At 38.5% G+C, this 13,860-nt stretch overlaps 2 pseudogenes; both read right to left on the bottom strand.

The window, feature by feature from the left end:
- Positions 1-5,753: 5,753 nt before the first annotated feature.
- LOC149974454 (homeobox protein Hox-B1b pseudogene) lies at positions 5,754-6,336 on the bottom strand (annotated as a pseudogene).
- A 2,526-nt stretch (positions 6,337-8,862) lies between these two features.
- On the bottom strand, positions 8,863-10,380 carry LOC110498767 (homeobox protein Hox-B3-like; annotated as a pseudogene).
- Positions 10,381-13,860: the final 3,480 nt, after the last annotated feature.

Here is a 13,860-nt window from a genome sequence, read left to right as displayed (position 1 = left end):
ACCTTGAGATGTTTCTACAACTTGATTTGAGTACACCTGCGGTAAATTCAATTGATTGGACATGATTTGAAAAGGCACACACCTGTCTACATAAGGTCCCAAAGTTGACAGTGCATTTCCGAGCAAAAACCAAGCCATGAGGTCAAAGGAATTGTCCGTAGACCTCCAAGACAGGATTGTGTCGAGGCACCGATCTGGGGAAGTGTACAAACCCATTTCTGCAGCATTGAAAGTCCCCAAGAACACAGTGGCCTCCATCATTCTTAAATGGAAGAAGTTTGGAAACACCAAGACTTCTTCCTAGAGCTGGCTACCCGGCCAAACTGAGCAACCGGTGGAGAAGGGCCTTGGTCAGGGAGGTGACCAAGAACCCAATGGTCACTCGGACAGAGCTCCAAAGCTCCTTTGTGGAGATAGGAGAACCTTCCAGAAGGACAACCATCTCTGCAGCACTCCACCAATCAGGCCTTTATGATAGAGTGGCCAGATGGAAGCCACTCCTCAGTAAAAGGCACATGACAGCCCGCTTGGAGTAGGCCAAAAGAAACCTATAGGACTCTCAGACCATGAGAAACAAGATTCTCTGGTCTGATTTAAGGACCTCAGACTGGTGCAATATATAATATGTCAAAGTTGTTTCCAACTAATTATTTGCCTACTTTAGCAATGTCATCACATTTCCATGCCACTCTGTCATTTAGAGGAAACAGTCACATTAGCCTCTGAAGTGTAACCCATGTCTAGGGCACAAATAAATATTGGATGGAGCTATGATGGTACTATCTAACTTATGTCTGACTACAACAGTGTACGAACTAGCAGCAACAAACTTATACCAACCAACAAACTCAAACCAACCAAGGGACATACCAAAACATGTCACAGTTGGTTGCATAGTGAAACTGCGTCATTGCCTGAATCAAATCCAATCTGGAGTCAGCCAGTCTACATCTGTAAAGAATAGAATTAGCTTCCAACTGAGATTATACTATTTGTCTTGTTATGTTTATAATTGAGGGATGATGACAATCACTGTTTTTCTGTTAGACAAAGTTTGTTCCAAACTGATCCCCAGGTTATGAACATATGCCGGGACCTACCAGAAGAAGCAAAAGTGGGTATCATAACATGTCCAGAAATGTGATTGCAATGGTTTAGCAACCTCCAAAAATGATTTCATTCCAAGATGATAAGGGAGTATAAGCCAATTGGGTATGGTGAAGATGACCACAGATGGTATCCTGTCATGGCTGCCAGCATCTCTTCAGGAGCAAGTCAAAGTAGTTCAAATCAGTCGGTGCAATTCCCATAAAAAAAATTTAAAAATTGTGCCTGGGATTGAACATGCAACCCTCAGAGCCAGAGTCTGTGGCTGGTTCAAGTGCTTAAATTAAGGGTTAAAACCTCTAAAAGTCTAAGCCTTTGCGGGGGTTCTACTAAGCTAACATATGGAATTGTTTTAACATGGTCATAGCATGGATCATTTAGCTATTTGATTTGGAATTTTATGTCCCCTGTAGATATTTAAAAAAATATATATATAATATTGAATTTGACCTTTACTACTACTGTATAGCCCATAGAAATTATTTGAATAACACATTCCTAGAGCAAAGTGAATACCATCTTGTTCGTTAGAATCTCATCTTTACATAGAGTGGTCATATTAGTTTGTAGGCCAAACTGTTCGGACACTACAGACATTTTCGTGAGAAGGACGATTTTCGGGATGTCTCATGGTCTGACAAACACCGCTGTAGCTCGGCCAACTTCCACCACAGATGCGGTAGGCCAACATAGGAGGATGTGGTGGATTGAGATGCAACCCATATATCTATTTTAAACTGAGGGATTTTGATGGGTTTAAAAAAAGACATATTACAGTTGTGTCAATAACCTTTAAAGGATTAAGGTTTGGGAAAGGCTTAAAACAAAAACCAGTGCCTAGCATTAGGTTATAACACCCATCCACCATCTCCCATCCACAACACCCTAGCAAGCCTCAAGCCTACTATAAGGTAATAGGCGCTCACGTTGCCTCTAGTGGATGATATAGCTTCCTCGTTTTGCCTGGTCAAAGCGTGATCTGCTACCTGCTACCAGAATCGGCATCTCCTGGCATATTCCAGAAGAGAATGAGATGAAAATATATCTATTACTAATGCCAATTGTTAGAAGAGAACGTAAAAACTCATGTAGATGTATTTCAAATCCTCAGGCTTGCCTGCTAACTAGCTGTTCAAACAGTCTGAAGAGGGAAATAGGGAAAGAGAGCTTGAAAAGAGAGAGACAATGAGGGGGGAGAAGATGGCATGGGTTGTGGGAGGCTGGAGGCAATGAGGCAGATATGCCTTTTAATGAAATTATCATCATCTAGCACGGGTTCCATCTTTGTTAACAATTAATGGTAACATTTTGAAATGAACTATGATGATTATCCACTTCAATTGTCTAACAAGCCATACAATATGTAGAGGGAAAAAAATCCCCTGCCATTTTTAGCCTCGAATATTAAAGGAAAAGAAAAAGAAGAGAGGGAGACCTGTAGTTGACTCTTCAAAGCCATTCTGGTGTCCTGACTGATTGACTAGAAGCCTTCGTGAATCCATTTGTGGGTGAACTTTGAATGAACCTCAGCTTTGGTGGAGAGGGCACTGACAGGCCAGTGCCTCTGGGGCAGGAACTGTGCAAACCTAACAACCAGTGCAAATATTGAGACTGCCTATACCATCCGGAGATGAATGAACAATTATAACAATCAAAGAGAAAGTGGCAAGTGCAAGTGAGAAACTGTGCTAATTGTTTGTGGATCTCAGGGCATATGTTTTACAATGGTAAATATGAAAATAAAAGCTTCCAAATGAAACACACACCCCCACCTTTATGTTATTGTTTAATAAACCATTACATTTATTTGTGGCTGCGCTGTCCACTCAGTAGTAGGACTGGGGCTGAATTTCGGCCTTAGCTGAGCACCTTTACATATGGATTTTCCTTTGCACTTCCTAATTTTCGCTATTTGTTTGGCATGGATATTTTAATAAAAACAGCCTTTATTCCAATGCGTTCGATTTATCCGTTGATTTATACTTTGGGGATTTTGTCAGTCAGCTGTTCATAGTGCTAATTGCTTTGTTTTTCAGATGCGCACGGATACTGGCGTTCTTCTTGCCATCTGTGGCCAGGAGAAGTAGACCATTTAGTTACCTTTATTATTTTCTATCGATATTTGTGGTCGAGAATATCACTAGACAACTAGCCTAGAGCTAGACACCAATGCGCATCTAATCCATCCAACAAGTAGGCCATACGTTAATGACAGAAGGCCTATAAGGTGACTTTCGATTTGAAGAGGTTTAACGTTCGGTTAGAAGCATGTGATTTTGCAATGGCATAGACCTACAATGTTTTGGATGTGTGTGCCCATGAGAACTGTTTTCACAGCGAAACGTGTATTAGAGGCATAGTTACACTTACAGGCGTAGTTACACTTACAGTGCATTTTCCCCCGAGATCTCCAAGATCCATAATTTGTACAGGCTTTAAATGCTATGTTCTATTTGAATTGTTGAATGCTTAAGAATTACAAATAGCCTAACACTGTCACAAATGTCCTTAACGTAAGGAAAGAAAGGTAGTATATTATGTAACAAGATCTGTGAAGACTCCAAGCATTAACTCGTGAATTATGGACAACTGATGAACTAGGGTGTAAGACATGTTTTGATGTGTATTATATCGTGTATTATATTGAATGTAGGTTACCTGCTTGCGTGTGTTCACGTGTGTATAATTGCCTCGGTTTAGAGGGTAGGCTACCGGCGGTGGTGTCGTCTTAGTGGAAGGTAAACGCAAGTAAGCCCCGTTTACCCACCTTTTCAGAAAAATGCAGTGAAAGTATAGGGACCATTACTTCATGTATTTAATATACTTAATGTTTACCCAAGTGTTTTTTTACCACTAGCCTACATCACTGGCTACCAGTAGGTCAATTTGAAGTTCGTGGTAATGCACATTTTAGCCTAGACTAGTAAATTGACCGTGTGTGTTAGGGTGACCATCACGTTTTTCCTGGGACAGTTTCAGACCCATTTCAGGTGTCCTGACTTTTCAGGCTACAACATTTTTTAATTTGTCAGCAAGATGAATCAATTAATTTAGGCCTAGTCAATGACAATTGCTGAATATCATTAGGCACACATTTTGGTGTTTTGTAACAGATGTATATTTACATTCATCAAATGGCTCGAATATACATGCAGTTTGGATGCTGGAATTATTTTGGAGTGGAAGAACATGCACAGGTAGCCTACTTTTTGACGTGATTTGTTTGACAATCAGATTAAAATATAATGACTGGTTGTGTTCATGCCACATTAAAAGATCATTCATTTTGACCGTTGAAATTATATTTTTATTAGCCCCATAAACAATTTGGAAATCTGGTAACACTTCTAGTGTGAAACCTGGCGCCCTGCAATTTGTTGTCATGTTTAGAACCACTGGATGTATTCCGAGGTGTAGAGGTCATTAGTAGCCATCCCATGTGTGGTGAAAGACTTCTCGTGTCACATTATGCAAAGAAAAACGATGAGTAAAACTCAACTGCAAAGAGAGAGAACATTGTATATTAGTTGTAGTTTTATAATATATATATATAGAAATCAATAATACGAGATTGACAATCGTTGACAATCGATTCCTGATTTCCTGAGTAGCATAATTTAAAATAGTTTCACAAAACAGCGATATTTTTTACTTTCAAAATACTATTTGCATAAAAATAACACCAAGAAGAAGAACTATAGATTTATGTTTTTTTGCACCATATCCTGTATGGTGTATTTGTTCACTCACAAATATGGAAATCAGCACAAATACAGACGTACATTTTCAAAACAAATATTTCATTCATTTTATTTCTCTCATAATTAGTTAAATTATAAGTCGAATTTGTCTGAAAATACCATGTTTGAATAGTGCAAACATTACACTGAATTGTTTGCAGAAATTAGTGCGCCTTAATCCTACCTGTAAAACCTGAGTTATCCTTGAAAATGTGATAAGCAAAGTGCAGCACCCTGAGTGCGGTATTTCAAATATTATTTGTAAAATGATTGCTTTTGGGCTTCGAGCTTGGTGACACATCAGGAGAAGATGGGGTGATCTCTACCACATCATTAGCCGGTGCTGCGGTGTCTATAAAAACCGTGCCTGCTTTCTCACGCTTTTTCTGCTTCATCCTGCGGTTTTGGAACCAAATTTTAACTTGAGTTTCGTTGTGCTCTTCAGCGGCAATTTCCACTCGATCGGCCCTGGTTGTTGAAATGGAACTCCTTCTCGAGCTCTATCAGCTGCTTTGTGGTGAAGTTGGTGTGGATTACATTCTTTTGGCCAGGGACTCCATATTGTTAAACTGTAAAAGTGAATGAATGGATGAAGGAACTGATTCAATAAATGTAATTTTGAACGAAGAAATGAAAACAGGAATCAACTATGTAGACTTATTATGATTATGTGATGATTGTGAGCAGCCAAGCAAACAGTGCAGTTATAATTATACAGAAACACATTCTATATTTGTCCATTTATATTACGCATCACGGTACATTTGTTTATGCACAAACATGGACAGCACACACATTGATTAGGCAGCGTCTCTGTTAAATGTCCTAAAAAAAAAAAAAAATGGTAATGTTGTCTATAAATGAACTTTTGTCATGACAATGTTATTTCTGACCATGTCCTAGTAGTTAACCAACCTGTTTTACGGGATTCCTCTTAACTTTCATCCAGTCGAAAGTTTTTTAAGTTTGATCGGCAGAATCCTTATCACTACATTGGGAAGGAACTAATCTCGAGTAAATACTCTCCAAGTCTTCTTGCTGCCCCTGTTTCCCACTGCTAAAGTGAAGATACTAGCTGCTTGGTGCCGACCCTGGCCCACTGTTCCCCTCGTCCAGGGGGGGCATGTTCGTTCCCATGGCTGAAACAGGAATCACAGGCGACAGAATGAAACCTCGTTCTTTCTCATGATTGAGAGCGTATTGATGAAGTCCATAGTCCAAGTTGGGCCCTGTTGGCGAGCAGTACACAGAGTTTCCCGTTGTGCCAAACTGGAGATCTATATGATGTGGCTGATGCTGGCGGATAATGTGGCTCTAAGTCTTATGCTGAGGCACCGAAGAACCTGCCCATCGGACCCATAACTATCACTTGTTGCGCATGAATTGGAAGACGATGACATGTAAACATTGTTTCAATTGTGGTATCCGGCCTTGGCATTGAATATGTTCGTCCCCCGGTATTACTTGTATAATCTAAGTAAGAGCTCATACTGTATTGTTATGGCAAAATTAATGATGACGGATAATTTATCTTCCCTGTGCCCTACAACCTAACCTTTAGGTTGTATGTCAAAGCTGTAAAACTGCCTACCAAAGCTCATATCACCTTAGTGACAGGCCATGTGACTCACTTTAGGTCAATGGCAAGGCACCTACAGCAGTTTGTCAAGTCGGGATCATCCCATCAAACGTTTCACATTTACATGACAAATGGTTGAATCAAACTCGCCCATCAATTTGATAAGAACGCGAACACGTAACAGAGCTTCTGCAAATACCTTCTGGTCAGACTGTGGGAGAATGATAAAGTCTTAAAAAATTAAAAATTTCATTTCTCGATATTTTAGAGTTCGAAGCAATCGTGCTCGAAGTAGTCAATTAGCTGTGCTGTTTTACGAGTGTGCTAAGAAAAGGCCTATATAAGTTTAGTGAACTGAAATGTTCAATTGTCATTCATGAGGTTAACAAGATGATACAAGATTGGTGTATGATAGCCTACCATGCATCTTCCATGAAAATGATGTTCCCAATGTGTATGAGTAAAGCAGCTCGTGAATTATTTTATTAACTCGGCGTGTTTTACTGGCTGAGAGATAAGTTTAGAGATGAGTTTTGAATGCAATGATCAATCTTTACGCTCCTCTTCTAAACGCTTGACAGCTGATTCTTCAATTTGTTCAAGCGGGAACAAAGAAACGGCTAAATCATTGAGCCTTTTAGACTTTTAACCATTTATTTATTGCATACAATTTTCAGCAGACTACACTTCGTGTGGCCTATTTCATTTGACATATTTTAATACTTTTCATGTATTTTAAATTGAGTAGATTTATAGGTCGTTTTTTTGTGTCATAAATAAACACACAGGTGCTTGTAGAACGTCTGAACAACACATGCATTTTATTCAACAATACGACAATTCTTCGTCAGCATATAGCCTACTTGATAGAGTATGTAAAAATATATCACAATTAAATAACATTTTGAGGAACATCGATTGATTCATCGGTCCCTCGAGCATAAGAGTCAGTCTGTCTGTAAACACTAAGCCCTATGATAAAAATTGTCAGTCTTACAGAATAAAACATAAGAATTTCCCATAAATTAATTTAATAAATAGCCTATAAATAACACAAAATAACATTGTAATAAATGTGTTTCTAATATTCCAATGCATGCCTGCTCCAATTATAAAAGTACACCATGTCAAGTCCAGCACGAACACACAAGTGAGAAACGTTTTTGCCTTATATTGATTTAAATTTGAACTACATTTGATGTTTTACATTAACCTGTGGTTTCAGATAATTGGATAAGAAACCAAAATAATATAAATAGAGAACTGCCCAACAGGATCAATAGCCTGCAGGTGCTGCATGCATTTGGATATTGCGAGTAATGTGCCTTTGAGCAACAACAAAAAAGTTTAATAGCACAACCTGAAGTTTGGATTCCATCAAGTAATGAGTCAGTTTAAGAGCGTGTTTGATTCTTTCTTGGGAATAATTATGCCCCAACAGGTATGATGTGTTTGGATCACAGTGTAGGTTTATGTTGCCTTGATGTCATCTGTGCAGTATTATTACACAAGTTATTTATCTCATATGCAGTGAATGGCAAGTTCACGTCAACATAAACAGGGCCATCTTGAGCATTATGAATAAAATACTATCCTTGTCCTGCATACTGCATGGAGCATATTCTGGGGTTGTGTTGGTCTTTTTCTGTTTGGTTTTCATTGAGTTTGAATAGACTGGTGCACTAACATAATATTTTTGTTGAAGCTTCTTGAATGTAACTAAATGCAATCTACTTGAATCCCCCAAAGTAATTATTTATCATGAGAGGGCCATAAACAATAACTACTAATGCTACATACTCCAAGAAAGGTTCAAATATTACCTTTCTGGTAAAAAATAGTTATACATTGCTGAGGTGTAGTCACTTTTGAGGACAAGCTTAAGTACACAGTACAAATATCATAAAAGATGAAGGGATGAAATGTGAAAATATGAAACAGAATTTCCTATTCAACAAAACTGTATGAATAAGGCTTCACAAATGTTTCTAAATATAGTTTAATACATTTATAAAACAACTAACTATAAGATTTCACCTTCCTTATAACTGTAAAATACATATTTGTATATTTAGAGTTAGAGAAATGTGCATATTTTCTAAAGGTCTCTCTTTATCAAAACCTCTGCCCCCATTGCGGTGAATGTCTCAAAGAGCTCTAGCTTGGTTTACCGAACTCTTTAGGAGCTCGCCTTTCATCTCATATTTATTTTATCCATCCATGACAAACAGAAAGTGGTTTTATTTAAAATCTATGAATTATTTTAGATTACTGGCTATAAATCGATCTCTGAATGTGTGAAAACACTCTCTTCTTCTGCATTACGATGTAAGGATTCGATTCATATGTGGTGTTAGTGGCGTTGACATAGGGTTCAGCTCGGAGTAGATGGACAGTTGAAAGAGCAAATGAAATGGTAGGAGGGACATCCCAGCTTCAAGTGGAGTCAGATTTCAAATCCAGCTTCATACAGGCAGAAGATACATACTCCTGTTTCAGTGAGAAACAGGACTACCGTTCAATGCAAGCCGTTTCCACATATCGATTTATGAGCAAAAATGTTGGTCGGAAACCAGTACCAGAACCAAGCAGGTCCCCTAAACAGGGGATTTTACATCGAAGAGCTTTTAAAAGTGCAATATGCAGATATCGCTCCACCATTTCCTGGTTGCTAAACTTCTAATAGTTCCCCAAATTTCAGTTTATGTGACAAAACAAGCAATGCATAGTGTAGAGAATCATTGTACCGTCTAAACCACTGTGAAATATATAGTCAATGACCCAAAATATTGTATTTTCAGCTGTTTAAAGCTGGTGTACAAAACCTAATGTAAAATATGCAAAAACAAAACTTAAGAACGGGAAGCATAGAAATAGCACAAATTGAACAGATCTACTGCTTCTTAGACTTGCTGTCAATGAGAATGACAGATCAATAACTCCCATTTCTATGTGAATTTGGTCGGCCACCCAGAAAGTTACATATTGCAGCTTTAAAGATGGCGGGGAAACAGCGTCGTAATCATCATCATCATCACCCATTGCATTAATATAACCAAGACTGGTAAGAGCTTCTGGGCTACCTGATTAAGAGCACAGTCCTTTAACTTTTCATATTTCTTGTACTTTCTTGTACTTCTCAGATTTTGAAACCAAATCTTGATCTGCCTTTCCTTTAAATTGATTTGGTTAGGCATCTCCACGCGCCTAAGTTGGCACATGAAACGATTTAAGTGGAACGCCTCGAGCTCCACCAACTGTGCGCACCCTTTTTAGGCTGTAGTTGTTGGGCTTTCCTCTTTACCAGAGAGTTCTGCCGGGATAAAATTAAATGTAACAATCATAAATGGAATCTTATCAACATTATATTATATTACATTATATCAACATTTAAGCTTCAGTCGAAACTGGAAATAGGCTACAATTAGCCATCGCCTATTGGTCGTAATCACCTAATAATATTAGCATTTATCAAGCTTAAAAATGTATTATTTGTAAATAGGATTTTGCCTACTGTCCATCTGTTTGGCTACGCATTTGAATACACACCATATACTTTTACAGGTTTGTCTCTGTTGTTCTTTTTACAGATCTGCCTTGTTGACTCCTTCATCCATGGGAAGATGCTTTTGGTGAAGGTAGAATTTGAGTTAGGGTCACACTCCTTTGGGTGCTGTGAATGCTGTGATTTGTTGTTGCCATTTAACTGCGATGAGCAATCGAAATCCTTCAGGTTGCTCTGGCTCTCCAGGTGGGCCAAGGGCTTTATCGCACTCTAGCGACTTCTTGTGGCGGGCCGGGTGCCTGCAGGCTGACCACGGTCGTCAGGTGAACGGTGTTTCCTCTGACACATTGGTGCAGCTGACTTCCAGGTTAAGCTGGCGGGTGTTATTAAGAAGCGCTCTTTGGCGGGTCATGTTTCGGAGGAAACATGACTCGACCTACGTCTCCCATGCCCATTGGGGAAACCATAGGGGAGTCCGTTGGGGAGTTGCAGCGATGATACAATAAAAGGGAGGTGTTCCAATGCCTTCAATAAAATTGTCTTTCTTGTCCGTAGCTCTTCTTAACTGACTTGCCTAATTAAAAAATAAATAAGACTGCTAAATAGCCATAACATGATGCAGCCACCACCATGCTTGAAAATATGGAGAGTGGTACTCAGTGATGTGTTGGATTTGCCCCAAACATAATGGTTTTTTTTTATTCAGGATATAAAGTTCACAGCCATTAAACACCATTGGCCTCATGGTGAAATCCCTGAAGACTTTTCTTCCTCTCCAGCAACTGAGTTAGGAAGGATGCCAGTATCTTTGTAGTGTTTGTGTATTGATACACCATCCAAAGTATAATTAATAGTTAATAGCATAATTCACCATGCTCAAAGGGATTTTCAATGTCTGCTTTATTTTATTTTTTACCCATCTACCAATAGGTGCCCTTCTTTGCAAGACATTGGAACACCTCCCTGTACTTTGTGGTTGAATCTGTGTTTGAAATTCACTGTTTGACTGTCGGACTTTGCAGATAACTGTATGTGGGGTACAGAGATGAGGTAGTCATTCAAAAATGTTAAACGCAAAAATTGCACAAAGAGTGAGTCCATGCAACTTATTATGTGAATTGTTAAAGACATTTTTACTCCTGAATTTATTTAGGCTTGCCATTGTAGTGGTTTATTTGTTGAAATTTTGATGTTGAGGTTGTGCCTTGTGGTTATTTTTTTTAATGTATTTTTAATGTATTTTATTTTTTATGTAAATTGTTCTTCCTGTTGTGCAAAAAAAAGTGTGTCCTTAGGGCACCATTGGGAATGAGACCCTGTCTCAATTGAGCTAACCTGAATAAATAAAAGTTAATAAAAAAGGAAAATAAAAATAACTGTTAATGGTAGGCTATATGTTGTAAATGTCTAATAACGTTTATTTACATTTACATTGATATCTTCAACATGAAGAAAATCAAGGTCTCTAAATTCATGATAACGATTATGCTGTAACGGGTATGCTATTATAAGTAACCAAAATAGGTAAAACATAAGATTAGACACAGTTGTTTTGAAGAGAAAACAAATGTCGTTTGGTATGGAGGCATACAGCTTTATGAACTCTGCTTGAACCGCGCGCGAGCCATATGGTCATAAATCAAAAAGAAAATAGCCAACCATTTACAAGCATTTTTCAGCCCTCGGCTTACCTTCTTTTAGCGTAGTGTAGCCATAACGTAGATCGCGGAACTACAGATTCATTTCACATACATTGCCTCTAGAATCAATAACGAGAGCTCTATCCTTTCTAAAACATAAAGGAGTATTCAAATCCAGTTCCAATGATTGGTTGCCTATAAACCTTCGGCGGGAGGCGCCCACTGTGGGAGAGGTCGTAGGAGAACATGGGTAGCTTTTAGCCTACGAAGCTGACTAGAAAGCGAAGAAGAGTAATGGCCACATCGCCTATTGGGAAACACTATTCGCCGATCACCAGGATCTCATTCCGTAAATAAGAATCAAATCAAATTTTATTGGAAGCATACACATATTTAACAGATGTTATTGCGGGTGTAAATGCTTGTGTTCCTAGGTCCAACAGTGCAGTCATATCTAATAATGCAAAACAAATCACGCAAATCTAAAAAGTTAAATAATGGAATTAAGAAATATATAAATATTAGGATGAGCAATGTCAGAGTCCGGAATATTAATATATACCGCATGCATTATAGTTTACTTGCCTTACATTAATTAATTTAGGATATAATTGCTGACGTGAACATGGCTGCCTCGTGGACTATGATTAGTTGTTTGAACATTAGTAAATCCATTTGATTTGCAAATCCTGTTTATTGTATTTAATCCCCCCTGTTACCAATTGGCATCGCATGAGAAGGGCAGCAGGAGGCCTTGCCGTTTTTAATAATCATTTGTCATATAACAATGTAAACGAATCCGATTATATATATATATATATATAGTACCAGTCAAAAGTTTGGACACACCTAATCATTCCAGGGTTTTTCTTTATTTTTACTATTTTATTTGACTATTTTCTACATTGTGAAGACACCAAAACTATTAAATAACACATATGGAATCATGTAGTAAGCAAAAAAAGTGTTAAACAAATCTAAATAGATTTTAGATTTTAGATTCTTCAAAGTAGCCACCTTTTGCCTTGATGACAGCTTTGCACACTCTTGGCATTCTCTCAACCAGCTTCACCTGAAATGCTTTCCAAACAATTCCCACATATTGTTGGCTGCTTTACCTTCACTCTGCAGTCCAACTCTTCCCAAACCATCTCAAATTGGGTTGAGGTCGGGTGATTGTGGAGGCCAGGTCATCTGTTGGAGCACTCCGTCACTCTCCTTCTTGGTCAAATAGCCCTTACACAGCCTGGAGGTGTTTTGGGTCATTGTCCTGTCGAAAAACAAATGATAATACTACTAAGCGCAAACCAGACTAGATGGCGTATAGCTGTGGAATACTGTGGTAGCCATGCTGGTTAAGTGTTACTTGAATTCTAAATAAATCACAGACAGGGTCACCAGCAAAGCACCCCCAAACCATTACACCTCCTCCATGCTTCACGGTAGGAACCCACACATGCAAAGATCATTAGTTCACCCACTCTGCGTCTCACAAAGACACGGCGGTTGGAACTAAAAATCTCAAATTTGGACTCATCATACCAAAGGACAGAGTTCCACCAGTCTAATGTCCTTTGTTCATGTTTCTTACCCAATCAAGTCTCTTCTTCTTATTGGTGTCCTTTAGTAGTGGTTTCTATGCAGCAATTTGACCATGAAGGCCTGATTCATGCAGTCTCCTCTGAACAGTTGATGTTGAGATGTGTCTGTTACTTGAACTCTGTGAAACATTTATTTGGGCTGTAATTTCTGAGGCTGGTAACTCTAATAAACTTATCCTCTGCAGCAGAGGTAACTGTAGGTCTTCCTATCCTGTGGCGGCCCTCATTGAGAGCCAGTTTCATTATAGCGCTTGATGGTTTTTGAGACTGCACTTGAAGAAACTTTCAAAGTTCTTGAAATTGTCTGCATTGACTGACCTTCATGTCTTAAAGTAATGATGGACTGTCATTTCTATTTGCTTATTTGAGATGTTCTTGCCATAATATGGACTTGGTTTTTTACTAAATAGAGCTATCTTCTGTATACCACCCCTACCTTGTTACAACACAACTGATTGCCTCAAACGCATTAAGAAGGAAGGACATTCCACATATGAACTTTTAACAAGGCCCATCTGTTAATTGAAAAAATAAAAAATAAACTGTTAATTGAAAAGCATTCCAGGTAACTAACTACCTCATGAAGCTGGTTGAGAGAATGCCAAGAGTGTGCAAAGCTGTCATCAAGGCAAAGGGTGGCTACTTTGATATTTTGATTTGTTTAACACTTTTTTGGTTAGTACATCAT

This window comes from Oncorhynchus mykiss, chromosome 20, assembly GCF_057628025.1.
Source record: "Oncorhynchus mykiss isolate SJ-2025 chromosome 20, ASM5762802v1, whole genome shotgun sequence".
In the NCBI taxonomy this organism is placed as follows: Eukaryota; Metazoa; Chordata; class Actinopteri; order Salmoniformes; family Salmonidae; genus Oncorhynchus; species Oncorhynchus mykiss.
This window is presented reverse-complemented; position numbering and strand designations above follow the sequence as displayed.